The sequence below is a fragment of the Sciurus vulgaris genome, assembly GCF_902686455.1.
Source record: "Sciurus vulgaris genome assembly, chromosome: 17".
Classification (NCBI taxonomy): Eukaryota; Metazoa; Chordata; class Mammalia; order Rodentia; family Sciuridae; genus Sciurus; species Sciurus vulgaris.
Window position 1 is genome coordinate 10,618,568 of NC_136478.1, and position 20,990 is coordinate 10,639,557.

A 20,990-nucleotide genomic window follows, 5' to 3' on the forward strand; every position below is an offset into this window, starting at 1 on the left:
CTATCTTTTTAATATATTTTTGTATGCGATTTGCTAAAATTTTATTGAGAATTTTTGCGTCAATGTTCATTAATGATATCGGTCTGAAATTTTCTTTCCTCGATTTGTCTCTGTCTGACTTGGGTATCAGGGTAATATTGGTTTCATAGAATGAGTTTGGGAGGGTACCCTCCTCTTCTATTTCATGGAATACTTTGAGAAGTATTGGAATGAGCTCTTCTTTAAAGGTTTTGTAGAACTTGGCTGAGAACCCATCTGGTCCTGGACTTTTCTTTGTTGGTACGCTTTTGATGACCTCTTCTACTTCATTACTTCAAATTGTTCTATTTAAATTGTGTATGTCCTCCTCGTTCAATTTAGGCAATTCATATGTCTCTAGAAACCTGTTGATGTCTTCGAAATTTTCTATTTTGTTGGAATATAGATTTTCAAAATCGCTTCTAATTATGTTTTGTATTTCAATCGTGTCTGTTGTGATATTTCCTTGTTCATTCCGAATTTTAGTGATTTGAGTTTTCTCCCTCTTTCTCTTTGTTAGTGTGGCTAAGGGTTTATCAATTTTGTTTATTTTTTCCAAGAACCAACTATTTATTTTGTCAATTTTTTGTATTGTTTCTTTTGTTTCAATTTCGTTGATTTGAGCTCTGAGTTTAACTATTTCCTGTCTTCTACTACTTTTGGTGTTGGTCTGTTCTTCTTTTTCTAGGGCTTTGAGCTGTAGTGTTAGGTTGTTTATTTGTTGATTTTTACTTCTTTTATTGAATGCGCCCCATGAAATAAATTTTCCTCTAAGTACTGCTTTCAATAGTGTCCCAAAGATTTTGATATGATGTTTCTTTGTTCTCATTTACTTCTAAGAATTTTTTAATTTCCTTCCTAATATCTTCTGTTATCCATTCATCATGTAATAGCATATTGTTTAATCTCCAGATGTTGGAGTAGCTTCTGTTTTTTACTCTTTCATTTATTTCTAACTTCAATCCATTATGATCTGATAGAATACAAGGTAGTGTCTCTATCTTCTTGTATTTGCTTACATTAGCTTTGTGGCATAATATATGGTCTATTTTAGAGAAGGATCCATGTGCTGCTGAGAAGAAAGTGTATTCGCTCTTGGTTGGATGGTATATTCTATAAATGTCCGTTAAGTCTAAATTATTGATTGTGTTATTGAGATCTATGGTTTCTTTGTTCAATTTTTGTTTGGAAGATCTGTCCAGTGGTGAGAGAGGTGTGTTAAAATCACCTAGTATTATTGTGTTGTGGTCTATTTGGTTTCTGAAATCGAGAAGGATTTGTTTGACATACATGGATGAGCCACTGTTTGGGCATAGATGTTTATGATTGTTATATCTTGCTGATTTATGCTTCCCTTAAGCAGTATGAAATGACCTTCTTTATCCCTTCTGACTAACTTTGGCTTGAAGTCCACATTATCTGAAATGAGGATGGATACTCCAGCTTTTTTGCTGAGTCCATGTGCATGGTATGTTTTTCCCCATCCTTTCACCTTTAGTCTATGGGTATCTCTTTCTACGAGGTGAGTCTCTTGCAGGCAACATATTGTTGGATCTTACTTTTTGATCCAATCTGCCAGTCTATGTCTTTTGATTGATGAATTCAGGCCATTAACATTCAGGGTTATTATTTTTTTTTTAAACAAATTCATTTTTTTATTTTCTTAAGTAGTATATTTTATAACTAACACACGCCCTTTTTGAAAATTTGTACCACATAGAAAAGAGCTACAATTCAGCAATTCTATTCCTATGTATATCCAAGACAATTGAAAATAAATGTCTTCGTACAAACTTGGACATGAATGTTCATAGCAGCATTTTTTCATGATAACCCAAAGTGGAGACAACACAAATGTTCTTCAACTGATGAATGGATGAGCAAATATGGTGTTTCTACACAACAGGATATTATTCAGTAATAAAAATTAATGAAGTACCTATGTATGCTACAATATGGATGCACTTTGAAAACATTATACAAAGACAAAAAGAAGCCAAACACAAAATATCATGTATTGTATAATTCTATTTATATGAAATATTTAGAATAAGCAAATCCATAGAGGCAGAAACTAGATTGATAGTTGACAGGGTTTGGTAGAGGAGGGAAATGGAGAATGACTACTAAAGAGCAAGGAGCTTCTTTTTTTTTTTTTTTTATTGTAAACAAATGGGATACATGTTGTTTCTCTGTTTGTACATGGCACAAAGGCATACCATTTGTGTAATCATAAATTTACATAGAGTAATGTTGTTTGATTCATTCTGTTATTTTTTCCCTTCCCCCCACCCCTCCCACCCCTCTTTACCCTCTATACAGTCCTTCCTTCCTCCATACTTGCCCCCCTCCCTAACCCTAACTCTAACCCTAACACTAACCCTTCCCTCCCCCCCATTATGTGTCATCCTCCACTTATTAGCGATATCATTCTTCCTTTGGCTTTTTGAGATTGGCTTATCTCACTTAGCATGATATTCTCCAATTTCATCCATTTGCCGGCAAATGCCATAATTTTATCATTCTTTATGGCTGAGTAATATTCCATTGTATATATATACCACAGTTTCTTTATCCACTCATCAATTGAAGGGCATCTAGGTTGGTTCCACAGTCTGGCTATTGTGAATTGAGCAGCTATGAACATTGATGTGGCTGTATCTCTGTAGTATGCTGATTTTAAGTCCTTTGGGTATAGGCCAAGGAGTGGGATAGCTGGGTCAAATGGAGGGTCCATTCCGAGTTTTCTAAGGAATCTCCACACTGCTTTCCAGAGTGGCTGCACTAATTTGCAGCCCCACCAGCAATGTAAGAGTGTACCTTTCTCCCCACATCCTCGCCAACACCTGTTGTTGCTTGTATTCTTGATAATCGCCATTCTAATTGGGGTGAGATGGAATCTTAGGGTAGTTTTGATTTGCATTTCTCTTATTACTAGAGATGTTGAACATTTTTCCATATGTTTGTTGATTGCCTGTAGATCTTCTTCTGTGAAGTGTCTATTCATTTCCTTAGCCCATTTGTTGATTGGGTTATTTAGAGGAACCTGGAAATGCCACCAGAAAACTCTTAGAACTCATCAGTGAATTCAGTAAAGTAGCAGGTTACAAGATCAATGCCCATAAATCCAACGCATTTTTATACATAAGTGATGAATCTTCGGAAAGAGAAATTAGGAAAACTACCCCATTCACTATAGCCTCGAAAAAAATAAAATACTTGGGAATCAATCTCACAAAAGAGGTGAAAGACCTCTACAATGAGAACTATACAACACTAAAGAAAGAAATTAAAGAACACCTTAGAAGATGGAAAGATCTTCCATGTTCTTGGATAGGAAGAATTAATATTGTCAAAATGGCCATACTACCTAAAGTGCTATACAAATTCAATGCAATTCCAATTAAAATCCCAATGACGTACCTTACAGAAATAGAGCAAGCAATCATGAAATTCATCTGGAAGAATAAGAAACCCAGAATAGCTAAAGCAGGGTTATTATTGAGATATGATTTGGTTTCCCGGTCATTTGGTTCATTTTTTAATTTTTATTTATTTATTTATTTATTGACACTACTTGGTTCCTCCTTTATTTGACAGTTCCTTTAGGATAATTCCTCCCTTTGCTGATTTGCTTCTTTGTTTTTCATCTCTTCCTCATGGAATATTTTGTTGAGAATGTTCTGTAATGCTGGCTTTCTTTTTGTAAATTCTTTTAGCTTTTGTTTATCATGGAAGGATTTTATTTCATCGTCAAATTTGAAGGTAAGTTTTGCTGGGTATAAGATTCTTGGTTGGCATCCATTTTCTTTCAGGGCTTGAAAAATGTTGTTCCAGGCCCTTCTAGCTTTTAGGGCCTGGATTGAAAAATCTGCTGATATTCGTATTGGCTTCCCCCTGAATGTAATTTGGTTCTTTTCTCTCACAGCCTTTAAAATTCTTTCTTTATTTTGTATGTTAGGTATTTTCATTATAATGTGCCTTGGTGTGGGTCTGTTGTAATTTTGTGTATTTGGAGTCCTATAAGCCTCTTGAACTTGATTTTCCATTTCATTCTTCAGATTTGGGAAATTTTCTGATATTATTTCATTGAATAAATTGTTCATTCCTTTGGCTTGTTTCTCTAGGCCTTCCTCAATCCCAATAATTCTTAAATTTGGCCTTTTCATGATATCCCATAGTTCTTGTAGATTCTGTTCATGATTTCTTACCATCTTCTCTGTTTGTTCAACTTTGTTTTCAAGGTTAAATATTTTGTCTTCAATGTCTGAGGTTCTGTCTTCCAGGTGTTCTATCCTATTGGATATGCTTTCTATGGAGTTCTTAATTTGGTTTATTGTTTCCTTCATGTCAAGGATTTCTGTTTGGTTTTTTTTCAATATCTCTAACTCTTTATTGAAGTGATCTTTTGCTTCCTGTATTTGCTCTTTTAACTGTCGATTGGTGCGATCATTCAGTGCCTGCATTTGCTCTTGCATCTCGTCATTTGCTTCCCTGAGCATTTTAATTATGTACATTCTGAACTCCTTTTCTGTCATTTCTTCTGCCATGCTGTCATTGAGTTTCATTGATGTAACATCTAGATTTGTTTGCAGCATTTTCTTTCCTTGTTTTCTCATATTGTTCAGGTATCAGTTGACCGCTGTGATATTGCAGATTTCCTCTATTGTCTTATAATATCCCTGAAGATTTCTAGTATATCCCCTCTTAGCCTTCAGTAGCCTGAAGTCTTGGAGGAAGTTGATAATGCAGTGCTCCACAAGGAAGCTGACTCCCTAAGGGAGGTGGCCTTTCGGTGGGGTATATTCCCTGCTAGTGGGCTAGGTACCTTCACTTGCTGATGAATGGTCATCGAAAGGGGAAGTAGGATGTGGGCTGATACAAGGCCAGTTTGGGCCTGTGTCTCTGATTTTACAGTCCTTTTGGGAGAACCTCACCTGACAGGGATGACTCACCTGGTGGGGAGGTCTCGCTGGTCGGTTTCCCTCCCAGAGGTTCCCCTCAATCCACAACTACCGCCTGGGCTGGGCAGCCTTCTTCTGCAATGTTCCCAGGGACCCGGACCTACCTCCTGGGCCTGGAAGCCTCGCCCTTCGCAGACGAATCTCCTTAGGCTGCCTCTCCTCAGAGAAGCTGCCTGCAGTCCTGGAGCCTTCGCTCCGCCCCTCAGTTTGTCTGTGGGGCTCTTCCACCAAGAAGCCGCCTAGGCCCTGGGACTCTGCTCTGCACTTTTCGCTTGGCTATGCGGCCCCTCCTCTGAGCAGCCACCTGGAGCCCCTTACAATCACTCCGAGTCCCAGTGACCCGCCACACGCCTTTTCCTCTGGCAGCCACCTGGTGTTCCGTGCGGTCGCTCTAAGTCCAAGTGACCCACCACGCACCTCCTTCTCCACCAGGCAGTCACCCAGAGATCTGGTGCGTTCGTCACGAGTCCCAGGAACTCACTGTGCACCTTCTCGTCCTGACTGCCACCCGTAGCCCTGGTGCAGTCACTTCGAGCCCAAGCACCCCGCCGCGCTCCTCCTCCTTCTCCAGACAACCCCCCTGTGTTCAGGAGCGGATGCTCTGGGTCCAAACCACTCACCACGCTGCTCCATCGGATAGCCGCCCAGAGCCCTGGCGCAGCTGCTCCAAGTCCAAGCGACGTGCCGAGCCCGTATTTCTCCTTCTCCTCTGGGCAGCCCCCTGTGTTCAGGGGTGGTCGCTTTCAGTCCAAACAGCTCACCAAGCACCCTCTCCTTTGGGCAGCCTCCCAGAGCCCGGGTGGGTTGCGCCAAGTCCAAGCGCTGTGGTGAGCAGCCACCTCTCCAATGCTCCCAGTTGTCCATAATAATGTATTATATTCTTAAAAATTGCTGCAAGTAGATTTTAAACGCTCTTACCACAACAAAGTATATGATGTACTACAGTAACCCTTTTCACAACGTACACATATTTTAAGCCATCGTGTTAAAATTTATACTATTTTTATTTGTCAATTTAAATAAATAAATGAGAAAAAACAAATTAGGGTATATACTCTGTTTCAAATCTTAAAATAAAGTGACTTAGATGTAAGAGATAAACCATACCTAAGAAAAAAGAAAAACACAAAATGTTAATTAAATAGGGCCCTAAAAAGTAGAACAAAAGTGATTATAGGTGAGAGTTAGAGAATACTGCAGAAAATAGAAGAGAATGAGGCCAAGAGCTTTGAATTTCATCCCTTTTCATCCATGAGAGCAGGTCCTCTGTTCTAAGCTTGGGTATTCAGACCTCCCTTCCAGATTGGTTATAAATATTATTTGATATTAATTAATGCCAAGTATCTAATCTAGTTCCTATAACATAGTAAGGGTTTGATACATGGATCCCACAGATATTAACATGAAATAAACAAAGAAACATTTTAAAATTTTTCAGACACACTAATAATTATATGTTCTTTCACTGAGTATTTAGGCCAAACAAAAGGTTTAATATACCACATGTTAGATTTTAGAATATATATCACAGGGATGATACTCGCTAGAGTAGTGTGATGGAACATTAGATTTGGCTCCTCTGAGTTCCTGTAGTGTGTCTATTTCTTGGATGATGTTACCCCATGTCCATTTTGCACTAAGAAAAAAAATTACAGCTTATGAAGTTCATATATTCATGCTCTCTTTTCTGGAAAAATTACCTACAAAATGATGTGAACCTCTTTGAGCTCAAAGTCCTTGCAAAATTCTCTTACTCCATTGAATGCCCTGTTTAAATTAAGAAAGTCAAATTTTCTTGCATGAGAAACCCCATTTAAATGCCACTGAATTCAGACCCATTGTCAGATTAGGATTTTATAATTCTTTTTTATGTGGTAGTGCTTTTTCTTAGCTTCTTGATTCTTTCAAATTGTGAAACATAGCTTATGATGTATGTGTTATATCTAAATCTATGTACTATATGTATATGTATAATTACATATTTAGCAATATTTCAGTGATGTCAGATCTTAGGTATGCAGCTTTATAGGACCTTCTCTTTATTCTCTTTACTTGAATCAGTTCAAGAAAATTCCAACATATGAGATTTCCCTCAAAGTAAATATATAATATATAAATTATAAATATAATATATAAATTATAAAGCTTCACATTCTTAAAAAAATTGTACCTTTAACCAAAAACCCTGTTAATTTTATAAAACATATAAGGGAAAATTTAAAAACCAAAAGATTCTCTTGAAACCACCTCACGGCCTCATACATTGTCAAAATTATTGGTCTGCTTATGAAACGATTATTTTTTTCTTACAGATATGAACCCATGAAAAAACTTATGAAGACCTGCCTATTTTCTTTGCCTTTCAGAAAGTAAGGTTTACAAAAATGGCAAAGATATATTCATTCATGAAATATCATTCAACATATAAAATTAGTTATAAAATTATTTTAGATTCCCATAATAGTCAATGATTTGCTGTTTTATAAGGGAGATGACATCATCTTTAAAACTATTAAGTTAATGATTATGAAAATGTCAACTCCTTACTAGCTATTAAAAAATCATAAAATGAAGCCAATGTTATGTTTCAATCAAACTTTGCTATATAAAAACTATTCCAAAGCTTAGCCTCTGAAGACAACAGTGATTTCTCATTTCTCATACTTCTAACGGAGAGCTGGGCTAGAAATCCAAGATGGCTTCTCTTTCACCATTAGTTGTGGGTGCCCAATGGATGCTTAGTTCTCCTGCACACAGCTGCATTGTCTGCTTTGCCTGGAGATCCTCAGGCAGTGATCAAAGGAGGATGAGATGTAAATTGCAGTTCTTGAGGTCTAATCACTGAGGTCACACCATGCCACCACATTCTTATCATAGGAAGTCACAAGTCCAGCCCAGACTCTAGGTGGAAAGCAGATTCCACCTCAGTACAGGAAGAATGGTAGTGCCACCTTACAACCAGAGGGCTATAATGGTGCAGGAAGAATTTGTAGCCACGAAACTATCTTTTTATCTTTGTATGAGTTTACTAACAAAAATTTTGACAGCAGAATAAGACACTCTGTCCCTCTGGCTTTAATAATATAAATACAAAAGATAAACTTTTTAAGAACTGTTTGTTGTCTTCATCAATTTTTTCAAGATCTTTCCTTAATATTTTGACATTCAAATCATTATCTTATAAAGTTTGAGATAAATTTGCATTTAATTTTCTGTGTATATAATGATGTTGACAGCATCTCATCACCAAAAATGAACTCACTTTGGGGGCTGGAAGTGTAGGTCAGTGGTAGAGTGCATGTTTAGTAGGTGCAAAGCCCTAGGTTCAATCCATAGCCCAGGCAGATGAGTAATTGACAGATGATACATACATACAGATGTACATACATACAAACATAAAGGCAGACAAATAGATTGACCGACCTATCTAGAAATGACCTAACACATTTAGATCATTTAGGAGTGAGGGTATCTATGCTAGTATTAAGCAAGAATGACAACTGAGAGGGACCTGATTATACTGTTTATAACAAACAATTTTTTAATGACTGTTTTGCTGTGAAAAATTTTGTGTTCTACAAAGTCTTCTAATTGCAGACCTGGACCCACATGTAGTTAGTAAGGACACTCCCTCATCCTTGTTTCTACCCCTTAATTTGTGTTCGACATTGCCCTCTTATCCCAGGTCCAAATATGAATAAATAAAAACATCGCATGAATTTCAAACACGGGGAGTTTAATACACAGAATTTTCATAGATGGAAAAGGGCCACAGGAAAAGAAGATAGGATTGCACACAGATTAGTAACTGCAAGAAAGCACCACCACCCTGGGTTTGGAGAAGCACAGAGGTCAATATGTTGCCCAGAGCTTGGTGCTCCGGGATGCACGGTGGGAGCAGGTGCTCAGCACACCTGTGTCTGCTGCGCCTCTAGCACTGGAGCTTCTGCCTCTGCGGTACCATGGTCACCACCCTGCTGCTCCTACCACAAAGTCCAAGTAAGGAGGAGCTTCTCCCCTTTTTCTATCTCTCATTAGCTGAACCAAACAGAAAGAGAGACTGTAGGGGTCAGGAAATGCAGTCTCTGGATCCCCAACTCAACATACTGAAGAGCACCGAGACAAGAATGCGACTCAACACGCACCCAGTGAACAGACAGGGCCTGCCTCCCTGGGGGTCACTGGCAAGGGTGATCATGTGTCCAAAGAGCTCTCAAGCCAGTTCTCCTGCAGTGAGATCTAGGATAAGGCCCAAGTGGGTTATTTCTTGGCTTGGATAGCATTTGAAGGGCTATTTATTAAGAGGAACAAGAATTTTCTGGCAAGAGATTGAAGATTAATTGAATTTGGGTTTCTGGAAAAGTGTATCAACAAAGCATTTTAAAGCTTTCTCTGTTTAAGGATAGGCAAGAACCAAGCCTTATTTCCCCAGGTCACCCTATCAGATTCATCCCTTTATACTCTAAGTGGTCACTAATTTGCCTCCCCATTCCCTCCTAAGCTTTAAGCAAGTTTACCTGAAGCATCAGGGGGATTGGCTCTATGGGAAGCAGCTGCTAAATTCCACTGAGATGGCACTTTGTGGAAACATAATAAATCTGTGGTAGCGCTCTTTCGCCTGTGAGGAATACGCTAGAATATTTGGCATTCACTTTCTCTTTCTCAAATTGCTTCTAAAAGCATTATTCTATCCAGAATGACGGAAATCCCTCAGGTCACTGGATCAGAGCTAGAAACCACCATGGGATTTAAATACCAGGAGAGGTGACCTTGAGTCCAGGGTTGGCTATGAACACTGTAACCTTGGGAACTTTATCTGTAAAATAAGAAGATTTGAATAGATGATCACCACTGTTCCTTGCAGCCCTGATAAGGGTAAAATGTTATGGAAAAGCTTTAAAAGATGTTTGAGTCGAAGTGCATTGGAGAATGCATTAGAAAATTTGCTTTCAGTTTATTATATTTAAAATGTCAGTACTTGCTTCTGCATTTTGGAATATCTGTTTACTTATTACATTATTTTCAAATGGAAGCTATAAAAACATTAGGGGCTCTATGATATTATTCCATAAATTAGACTTATGGATCTTAGAGAACTGTGATGCTAAACAGTTGCCAGGAACCAGCACCTTCTCTAATTTAGAATGCGAGTGAAAAACTAAACCTGAGGAATGACTGTCTTCTGTGCCTGTTCTTTGCAGCATGCTCACACATTGGAGGGATGCAGGGTAGAAAACTCATTGACTAAATTCAGACTCTGCACCTTGGTATTTATATGACACTGGACACAAATTAATTTATTTTAATCCCCTTTTTATCAGATATATGAAATTACATTAGTCACAATTTTTGGTTCACAGTTTCTTATCCCCGGAAGCATATATTTTTAATTTCATTTTTATTTTTAGTCTACTTCTCAATTTAAAAAAAAAAAGATAATGAATGTAAGAACAGTCTTGTTCCTTATTTATTTATTTATTTTGCTTGTTCTTGAAGTTATAAAACAAGCCATTCTTCATCTAGCCTGGCTTTTTTCTTTATTCACTGAATGGAATGTTACTTATCTGTGTTGTCCTGTTGCCCTTGGCAATATAGGTCATTCATTTTCCTTGTCAACTTTGGTGTGAATATACTACGATTAGTTTGAAATCAATTAGGTCATCTCTGAATTTTTAAAATTAAAAAAAATTGCTGCTAGGAATTGTCTTCTTTACGTCTCTTAATGCAAGGTGTAAAATTCTGACTAGATCTATAACCAGGAATGAAATTGAAGGGTGTGTAAATGTTCAAATTTATAAGTTAATGTGAAACCAGTTTTCAACATGATTAGGCTGATTTAAACTGCCGCCAGTAACGAATAATGAATTCCACTGATCTGCAGCCTCTCCAACACTATGTATTTTCTTCCTTACTTTCTGCCAGAGAAGTGTGTGCAGGATGTAGGTCATTCTGCATGCTTCTGATGACTAGTGTGAGCTTTTCTTCAAATGTTTACTGCTTCCATAGGGTTTCTTTTCAGAGAAACACCAGTTCAAATTTTACCCATAATTTTATAGGTACCATGTCTGGACTTTCTATGTAATTCTACTGGTCAACCGATACACCACTATACTAATGACACTATTCGTTATCATGGTTCTTAAAATCTTGATCTCTAAATAGAACAAGTTTCTCATCACTATCCATCCTCTTATTCAGTGGTCTCCGAAGACCACTGAACTTCCATATAAACTTTAGAATCACCTTGTTAAGTTTTGTGGGACACTGTCAGATTTTTATTGGAGAAATATCAAGCCTAAAACTCAATTTAGGAAGAATGGACGCATTCCAAAAGTGTTTCTATCCTGGGTATAGGATACATCTCCATGTTTAAAGTTTTGTTTAAAGTATCCCAGCCAAGTTGTTAAATATCCATGCACAGAGCTTGCAAAATGTGTTATTTCTGGATCCATTCTGATTTTAGTTGTAAATTATATACTTAAAAATATACATGGACACATTTTTATGTGTGTCTTCAATTGTCTGTTGATGGTATATGGAAAACTATTCACTTCGTATATTGATCCAGTGCCCAACCTCACTGTTAAGCTCTTACATGAGCCACAACATCTCCATCTACAAAACACCTGTTACACATGGTTGTTAAGGGGATGAAATAAGAAAATAATCACTGATGACCACAACATTTTTGTAGTCATGTACTAAATGTCACTTCCCATTCCCTTCCTTTGTTAAGAAGATAGAAAATAAGAGAGAGGGATACATACAGAGAGAAGGTGATAGAGAATTAAATCTAATTTTTTGTTTTACCAATACCTTGATTTTTTTGTTATATTTTTGCATACTGGTTGCATAAACATTGGACACTATTGGGTTAGTGGAATACAAAGTAGATGGTTGCATGACATTTATTTTCAAGCCAGGAAAACAGAGGACATATTTAAGAACTGCAGTCACAATCGAATGACTTAATCATTGTTAAATATCTTATATAAAAAAATAGAATACAATAAGATTGTTTAGGCTTATTTCTTTTTAGGAAAAAAATCAGTGATGAATTATTTCAGACTTTTGACTACTGCTCCATTGTATTTGGTAAAACCTAAATTTCCTGGTCTATCTTGGACCCATAAGATTTCCCTTCTCCCTTCATCATCTCTTTTTATTTTTCCTTCCTTTCTTCATTTCTTATTTTCTCCCTCTCTCTCACCTGTTCTTCCCTTTTTCTCATCCTCTCATCCATGATAAATATAAGACTCCTCGGGTCCAGAATTAAATGAGGAATAACATATGCATGGTTTTACACACTGACTCGCAGGTTTATCCAGCCGCTCTCCCCAGCTCTGGGGGATAACAACATATGGTGAAGTTCACTTGCATGAGTACGTCCACCTTGCACAGTCTCATGTGTAAAAACGTAACATATTCAAACTTTGAATACCAATTTGTGATAGAACAATTTCACATCTCAACTTGAAAGAAAAAAGATTTTGAGATTAAATGCTGTTCATACTATTAAAATCCAGTATATTGAAATACTGATTATGACTCACTATGCTTTAAGGTACACACTTAGGAAGCTTTTTCAATATATGTGCATAAAGTCCTAATGCTCTCTAAGCTGTGTGAAAACACTCACAATAAAGAACATGAATGTGGGCTGGGGTTGTGGCTCAGTGGTAGAGCACTTGCCTAGCAAGTGTGAGACACTGGGTTCAATCCTCTGCACTACATAAAAAATTTTAAAAAAATAATTTTTATAAAAGAACATGAATGAGCCCTTCTGAGGATGGCTTTGCTTCAATAAGCTTGGAATGATGCCTTCTTCTGAAATTGTTGATGCACATGCATAAGAGGCAATCACCACCTCTGACTATCCAGTGACTTTTGCCTGCTATTTCTTTCATAAAGTAATCATCAAATGAACTACTTAAAGAAAAAAACAGTAAAAAAAAAAAAAAACTCCAATTTACTAAATTCATTTCTCACTGTTGACTCATTTCTTTTTTTTTTTTTTTTCTGTTGACTCATTTCTATGATCATTTCCAATCCCCATCCTCAAGTAAGAGTTGTTTCTGGGATGAAAATAAATACAACTCTTAATAAATAAAACGTCACATGAAAAATTAAAAATATATTTTAATAGTAGTGAAATACCATCAGACTACATTGGACAAGAATAATTGTTTGAAAAATAAACATGAATGTAGAATAACATCCTTATATTCAAATTTTGTCTTTCCCCCTATTCCTAAATTTTCATTCTAACCAACAGAGTTCATGATTTTCTAAAAAATACATGTCCATGTAAGTCACTAATGGAGTACTCTTTCCTATGTATAAACATCTATTTTCAAAAGTCTATGATAGGATTTTCATTCCATATACAACTTTAAAAATTATAATCTTTTCTCCCTTCCCTGCACTTAGATTAGTAAAATGTAAATAAAATGTAAATTAAATAATCACATATCACATAGTCAGTAACAGCAAAAGAAATATTCAAGAATCAAAGTCAGGAGCTGGGGTGTAGCTCGGTGGTAGAGTGCTTACTTGGCATGTACAAGACCCTGGGTTCAATGACCAGTTTCACCAAAAAAAAAAAAAAGTTATGATGTGATAGCTTCATGATTTTGAAAGATATTTTATGTTCAAAGAAAATACTATGAATTATGCAGTACTTCACACAGGAAGTGTGAGTAATAATTGCTAATTTAGAAGACATTGCTGACTCTGTAATCAGAATTTTCAAGGGTGAAAAACGAAGTTTGTTGCCATAGATAAAACAAATCATCAAGATTTATATTCCCATAAAGGCAGAGATCATCTATTTACTTTCTTCCCTACATGAACAACACCAACAAAAATAGAGTGTTTGCTGCTTCTTCCCCATCCCCCAAGACAGAATTTTGCTGTGGTTTGGTTTTGTTGGGTTTTGTTGGTTTGGGGTTGTTTTTTGGTGAAGACTAGTAACCACTTTGACTCCAGTCAACTGCGGCATAAAAGAAAAAGCCTGAGAAAAGACTTTTTTGCCTTTTATGCAATTATTTTTGCATAGTGAGTTCAATGGATGCTTGTTATTTCGAGTTTTATTCATCAAGAATATGAATTCTTAAAGGTAATTCCGTTAAAGTGAGAGTCCACGGAATATCACTGGATAGGTGGGGGATCACCTCAGAGGTTTCATTTCCTTGTCAGTGGATATATTTTATAGGAACCGTCTATTCATTTTCTGGGGGTTTGTCGATTTAATCTAAGTTACCCTAAATAATTGTTAAAGCCTCATTCAGATCCAAGGGTCTATGACAAAAATAAAAGTTTATCTTCATCAGCATATATGTTCTTGATGACATTTGAAGAAAATGATGATAAATTATCTTATAGGAAATAATATTGATTTCTCTGGGGTAAAAGTTAAAATGAAGTTAATTTATTTTGCATTATTCCCAGTTTTATCTGATCTGACTTTAATTTAAAATTACTTTGGACTATTTAGATATGTGGTACTCAATTAAATAGAAACGATTACCTAAATCATGTTTAACTGAAAGAGTTGCCAAAAGCCCCACCATGATTCTCTGCCAATATGCCTGACAGTTCTGGACAGTGTTTACCAACAGGAGTTCTGACCAATGCCAAGGGGCAAAGGTGTGGCCTGGCATGATGAGCACATCAATGCCAAGCACCACACAGGTCTTTCAGACATAACATTCTCACTGTTAAATTCAGGAACATAAGATTATGATGCAACTGTTCAAGGATATTAATTCAGGAATTTTTTTTTTCAAAAAATAGAAGTGTATAAATCTTTAGTGGAATTTTGAGATGATTTTATATGCATTACATCACCAAAGATAGTTACCGAAAAAGTTGAATTTCATTAAAAAGTTTACAAGAGCAGTATCCTACTTCATTCTTCTCCTCAGTTTGGTACCCATGTAACTGATAAATTTCTGCTCCACTTTCTTCACCTCTGAAAGGGAGATAACCCTACAACATTGTGAAAACCAAATGAACAGGTATGTATAAAGTGATGTGCTTAATGACTGTATACAGCAAGTGCAAAATAAATGTTAATGCTTAGTATTATAAGCCCCACCTTCCTTGTTCTGGTCCCCACGATGGCTAATCATCTGCATTCACATACATATTTTTTGAAAAGCCTTTACCACTAAAGGGAAGGGAAGGGAGATAGGAAAAGGAAAAGATGGTGGAATGAATCTGACATAACCTTCCTATGTACATTTATGAATACACCACAGTGACTCTCACTATCATGTGCATCCACAAGAATGTGGTCCTAATTAGAATAAGACACAGTCCATGCTTGTATAATTATATCAAAATGAAACTTACTCTCATGTATAACTAAGAAGAACCAATAAAAAAAGCATAACAATAAATGGAAATATTTTTGTTCCTGCACAAATAAAAAAAAAATTACACTGAGATTTCACCTTATATCAGTCAGAATGGCAGTCATCAAGAATACAAATAAAAATAAATGCTGGAGAGGATATGAAGAAAAATGAACAGTTTTACACTGTTGGTGGGACTGTATTTTAGCACAACTGCTATGGAAATCAGTATGGAGGGTCATCAAAAGACTAGGCATGGAAACACCACATGACCCAGGTATATACCACTTTTGGTGTTTATCCTGAAGAATTAAAGGCATCTTACTACAGTGATATGTGCACACCCATGTTTATAGCAGCACAACTCACAATAGCCAAACTATGGACCCGGCCTGGGTATCCATCAATGGATGAATGGATCAAGAAAACGTGAGACAGATAGATAGACAGACAGACAGGAAGGATGGAATTGTATTCAGCCATAAAAAAAAAAGAAAAGAAATTATGTCATTTGCAGGAAAATGGAACTAGAGAACATCATGTTAAGTAAAATAAGTCAAACTAAGAAGATCAAGGGTCATGTGTTTTCTCTCATATGTGGAAGCTAGAGAGAAAAAAGGAAAAGGTGCAGGTGGATCTCCTAAAAATCAAAGGGAGTTCAGTAGAGAAAAGGGACCAAAGGGCGGGAGGTACGGAGGGAGGGGGAAGTACTGAGAGTGATATTGGCCAAATTACATTGTTATACTGTGTGCGCGTACAAATATGTAGTAACAAATCCCATCAATACATCCAACTATAATGCACCAATTTAAAAAAAGAGGAAAAAAAGAAAAAAAGAATATACGACTTTTTCACATTATTTATTTGCTTTGCCTCCTATTGATGTTGACTTTGTACATCTGCACAACTTTCCAGTGTCTCTCAATCTACAGACTTAAGGTTGCTAGTTTATAGTTTGGGTTAAATCAAGAATCATCGGTTTTTACATTTTCTTTCCATCAATTACAAATTTCAGAGACAAGTGATAGTAAAGCCGGCAACAGTCACTGAGACCAGCAGAGGCTCTGTTTTTGTCTAACAAGAATTTTGGAGGTAGATGGTTGCTGTTCTTCCCCACTGTTCTCGGTATTTTGCCTTTTATTCTTACAGCTGTCAAATCACATTGTCTGATGACTGACGTAGCTCCAGGCAACAGGACCACCTTCAAAAGCAGGAAGCAGGGGCCAGCCAGGGTGGCAAAATCCTTTCATCTCCTATGGACTGTTCTTATTAGGAGGAAAAATAACTCTCTAAGAAGTTACCCGGTACAATTTCTCCTGCATCTCATTTACCAACACTGCATCCTATGGCGGCTCCTAACGCCACTTCAGGCTGCGGCTGCGAGGATATTACACAAAACAATGACATTGCCCTAATTGGCTTAGACCAGAAAATTCCAAACTTTCTCAGTTCACAGCTCCACTGGGGTTTTCGTGATTATTTTCACTGTGCCCTAGGCAAAAGAAATATCAAACAATCCCCTTTTTATAAGTAGCTGGGACCAAAGAACGTAGCATGTATTTATATCCCTGACAAGTTAGTAGCCATTTAACTAAATGCTATGCGTAAATGGTTAAAAAATCATTTTTAAACATCCACAATTACTTAATGAAAGGAAATGTGTGCCTGTTGGGCTCTGCGGTCTCCAATTTTAAAATCAGATTAGGCACCAATGTCCTCATTTCCGATCCCACCTGGATTTCCATGTGGTACTTTTTTAATCATATCAACCACTGAAAATCCTGCTTCACAAACATACCACATCCTGGGAAGGAAGACACAGAACAAAGGGTGACTCCAAGCACAGCCTTGAGTGAGTTCCAGAGTCTACACCCTCCACCACCAGCAGACGCCCTGACGGTGCAGCAGGGAGAAAGTTTCCCTTTGAACAAGTGCTCTGTCGACAGACCTTCAGCCACCTTTTCTCCCATGCCCATACCGCCAAGAGTGTTGGAAATCCTTGAGCGCTGGGATTTTCAAGACTCCTCTAGGGCCATTGGTTTCATTGCTCCTCTGTATCAGGTACTGGATTCAGAATTACTCTGCCTTCTAAATTAGTTATCATTCCTGGGTCACCTTTCCTTCCCAGTAAAGCTTTCACTGATCTTTAATCAGTGATGGACTGTCAGAATGTTTTTCTTTCTCTGCGAGCTGATGATGTTTTGTTTTGTTTTTTTTATTGAACCCAGGGCCTTGTGCTTGCGAGGCGAGCACTCTACCAACTGAGCTATCTCCCCAGCCCCGAGTTGATGATTTTTAAAATTCCACTTCTACTATGGTAGTAGAGTTTGAGGAAGGAACTAAGTCAGAGTCATTGATGCAACATTTTCAACAGGAAGCCCAGGGTGGATTCTGAAACCTGGAAATCTCGGGAAAGTGAGGAGTAAAGGTGGAGAATCCCAGGTCTATCTCACACACGAAGGATGCACTACTATTAGATGATACCCAGTCATTCTTCATCTGTACCCAAGTCTGGGCTGTGCATTTTTGATCTCACTAAACTTGATTGCCTGCCCAGATACCTAATGTTCAGGACATCCTAACATTCACCTGAGCACCATCCCTCCCCAGTCAAGGCTGCACTACAAATTTTATACCAAGTATTAATTCCAGGTGATTGGCAGTGATGAACAGTTTTGAACTTGAGTTTTATCAATCTCTAGTTCAGCAATTTTTTTGGCATTATAAAAAAATAGTTTACATCTATATCCACTTGATCTATATCCACTTATTCCAAGATAACACTTTTTAAGACTAAGATTTTTTTATTCCTATTAAAGAATAAGATGTGGTATGTTATTCTGGCCAACCACAATATATTTCCAGATTTAGTTGTAGGTTAAATGCTACCAAATTTGAAAAATTTCATTATTCCTCCTCCTCAGCTCCCCAGGAAACTGTGAAATAGTTGTCCCTTTGAAAGGTTTGATGCCAGAAATCTTCATGCTTGTAAACAGGTAACAGGTGTCACTACTGAACCCGGATTCAAAGTTGGAAGTTAAAATATCTATTTTACATGAAGTTTGCAGAAACAAGCAATTGTTTCCCTTTTATATCTGCATAGGACCTGGCTTAAGTTCAGAATTTACAAAGCAAGAAAATTCCTTAAATATGCCCTTTATTTATTTATTTGTTTATTTTTATCCATTAGGAGGTTATATTGTTTCTAGCAGGAACATAGATTATGGAGACTAACCTTTGTTCTCAGTCATTGATATATTTGGAAAATTAACTTCCCAGTATTTCAGCAGCTTCAAAGACTTGAATTATCAGTATTTAAAATGAGAAGCTCTTTTACATACATGAAAGTCAGTACAAAAAGTAGATGGATTTTTATTTTTATTTTTATTGGAGAAATCGGTCATTGAATCCTAATCTTAAAGCTTCTTTTCAAGTTACAGTTGTGCTCTGGAGATAGTAGCTTATGTTTGTTTGTTTTAGTTTCTGAATTAGGTTGCTTTGAGAAAGACATGTCTAAGCTTAAAAATGTATGTCTATTCACACACATACGCAATTGTTTTGCAAATTTTCCCAGTAAGAATAAAGCCACACTATGTGAAAAATTCTTTGATACTTGACTGAGAAGCTTCAAAATTCTGCATAATCTTTTGGTTTTTTAATGTGCATATTAACACTCAGATTATTTTATTACTATGTATGTAGCACTTTCCATACTGATTCACCTCCTGCTGTAGGTTGTAAATTTTTGGAGGCATAAACCATGATTTTCCTTAGTAAATAAAACTGCAACATCTGCACATTACTAAAACCATAGTAAACCCTCAAGAAATATATGCAAATATTTTTCAAAATAAGAGATGTTGGTTGCAAATAAAAGAAACTGATGCTGGTCACCATACACAATAAAGAAATATGGATAATGCCAACTCCACAGGAATTTCAAAGAATTAGGTTAGGAAATGCACAGAATTCAAGGCAGCCCTGAGGGAGTCAAGAGCCAGAACCCCGGAGTACCCTCGTCTCTGCCTACATACCACCAGGGCTGAGAGGGAAGCAAGCAACTGGCCAAATATCAGACTGCAGGCTCACATGCTGTCAGAAAGCCAAGGAAATAAGTATGTCCCTCACGCCCTGGCTGTCTTATGGGTAGACACCCACTGCTTCTCATCAGAGAATGCCCCCCAACCAGGGTAGGGGTAAATTTTGAGTGGGCATAAAATCATAAATTTGTCCATTAACCTCACACATACCTTATTCCACAGTACATTTCTAATAAAGAATTCTCCACTGAATATAATGCAATGTATTTCTTATGAACAAAATTGTACATCTCTCTCCTCCAGGAAAAGCAAGGTCTCATCAGTCTAGGATGACTGGATCAAGTCCATCAACTCGAGTCCTATCTCCTCTACATCTATGTCATTCAAATGCTACTAAAGTCTACAAATTAAATTTTCCATAAGGGATGAAATCACATACTCACTTTTCCTCTTTTATAACTGCTTACTGGAACCTGGATTTCTTAGATTATTTGTGTTTAGACTATCTTAATTTTTTAAATTCCATAAAAGTACCAATTTCCTAAATTGTTTTTGCTAAATATGTCTTCTTGTAAAAATTACATTTGGTTTACCTTTTTGAAAATGAGAAAATGTGTACTTCCAATTTTTCTTACATTGCTTTTCAATAGTTGAGTGTTCACAGCAAAAGTAACCATGGTTCTTTATAAGTTTAGTTCTAAAAGTGTAGCTTATAAGTAATACTTAATAAGTAGGCGCTATACTACTACGTTATTCTGAAATTCTGATTAGCTTTAATGGGACTGAGTGAATTAATTTTCAGACATATGGGCTCCAGTTTCTTATTCTTCATGCACTTTCAGTATAGTACTAGTCTTTGAAGCTATAAATTTATAGCTTCTCAACATTTAGAAAATGATGAGTTAGGCTAGAACACACTAAAAAAAGAAAATGTTTATGAACTCTCCATAAACACCCTAACCCTATAAGATGCCCAAATTCCCAACACGCTTGTTAGAATTCATTAGGACACAAATAATACTTCCAAATAATTATCTAAATAGATAGAAAATAAGTCTTTTAGAACATTTAAAAGTTAAAAACTCCTATTAAAGAAACTTTATTTTAAATGGCATAATATGAGATTGCATATGAGTTGTATGTAAAACACGAAAATTAGAGAATAGCTTCCTTCACTAAAAGGCTTTAGGTTCAAATAGTCTACTTACAATCTGTTATGATAAATAGAATTTAATTAAATAGTTACCATTTAATGAATTTTAAGGGTTTTCTCCAATCCTTTTTGTAGTGTGAATTTCTTATGTTTCAAAAAGAAATAACAGCAATCCCTATTAAGGGATACGAACATGCACAATTTTAATAATAATAGTAGCATGTAAATATATTGAATTGTAGTAGTCATAGTAGTAATGCTTTCAATCCTCTTGCTGACTAAGAATAAATATGCTTTAAGGTTTTTGATCTAAAAAACTTGGTATAGACTATGGCTGCTATGATGACATCTAATAAGGAAGGTTTTAGGTTTTAATAAAGCATATTCAAAAATCTGTGCTAATGCAGGACAGTTGTATTTCTAAAGTTATACCAAACTGGGTAATAAGTTTCTTGTT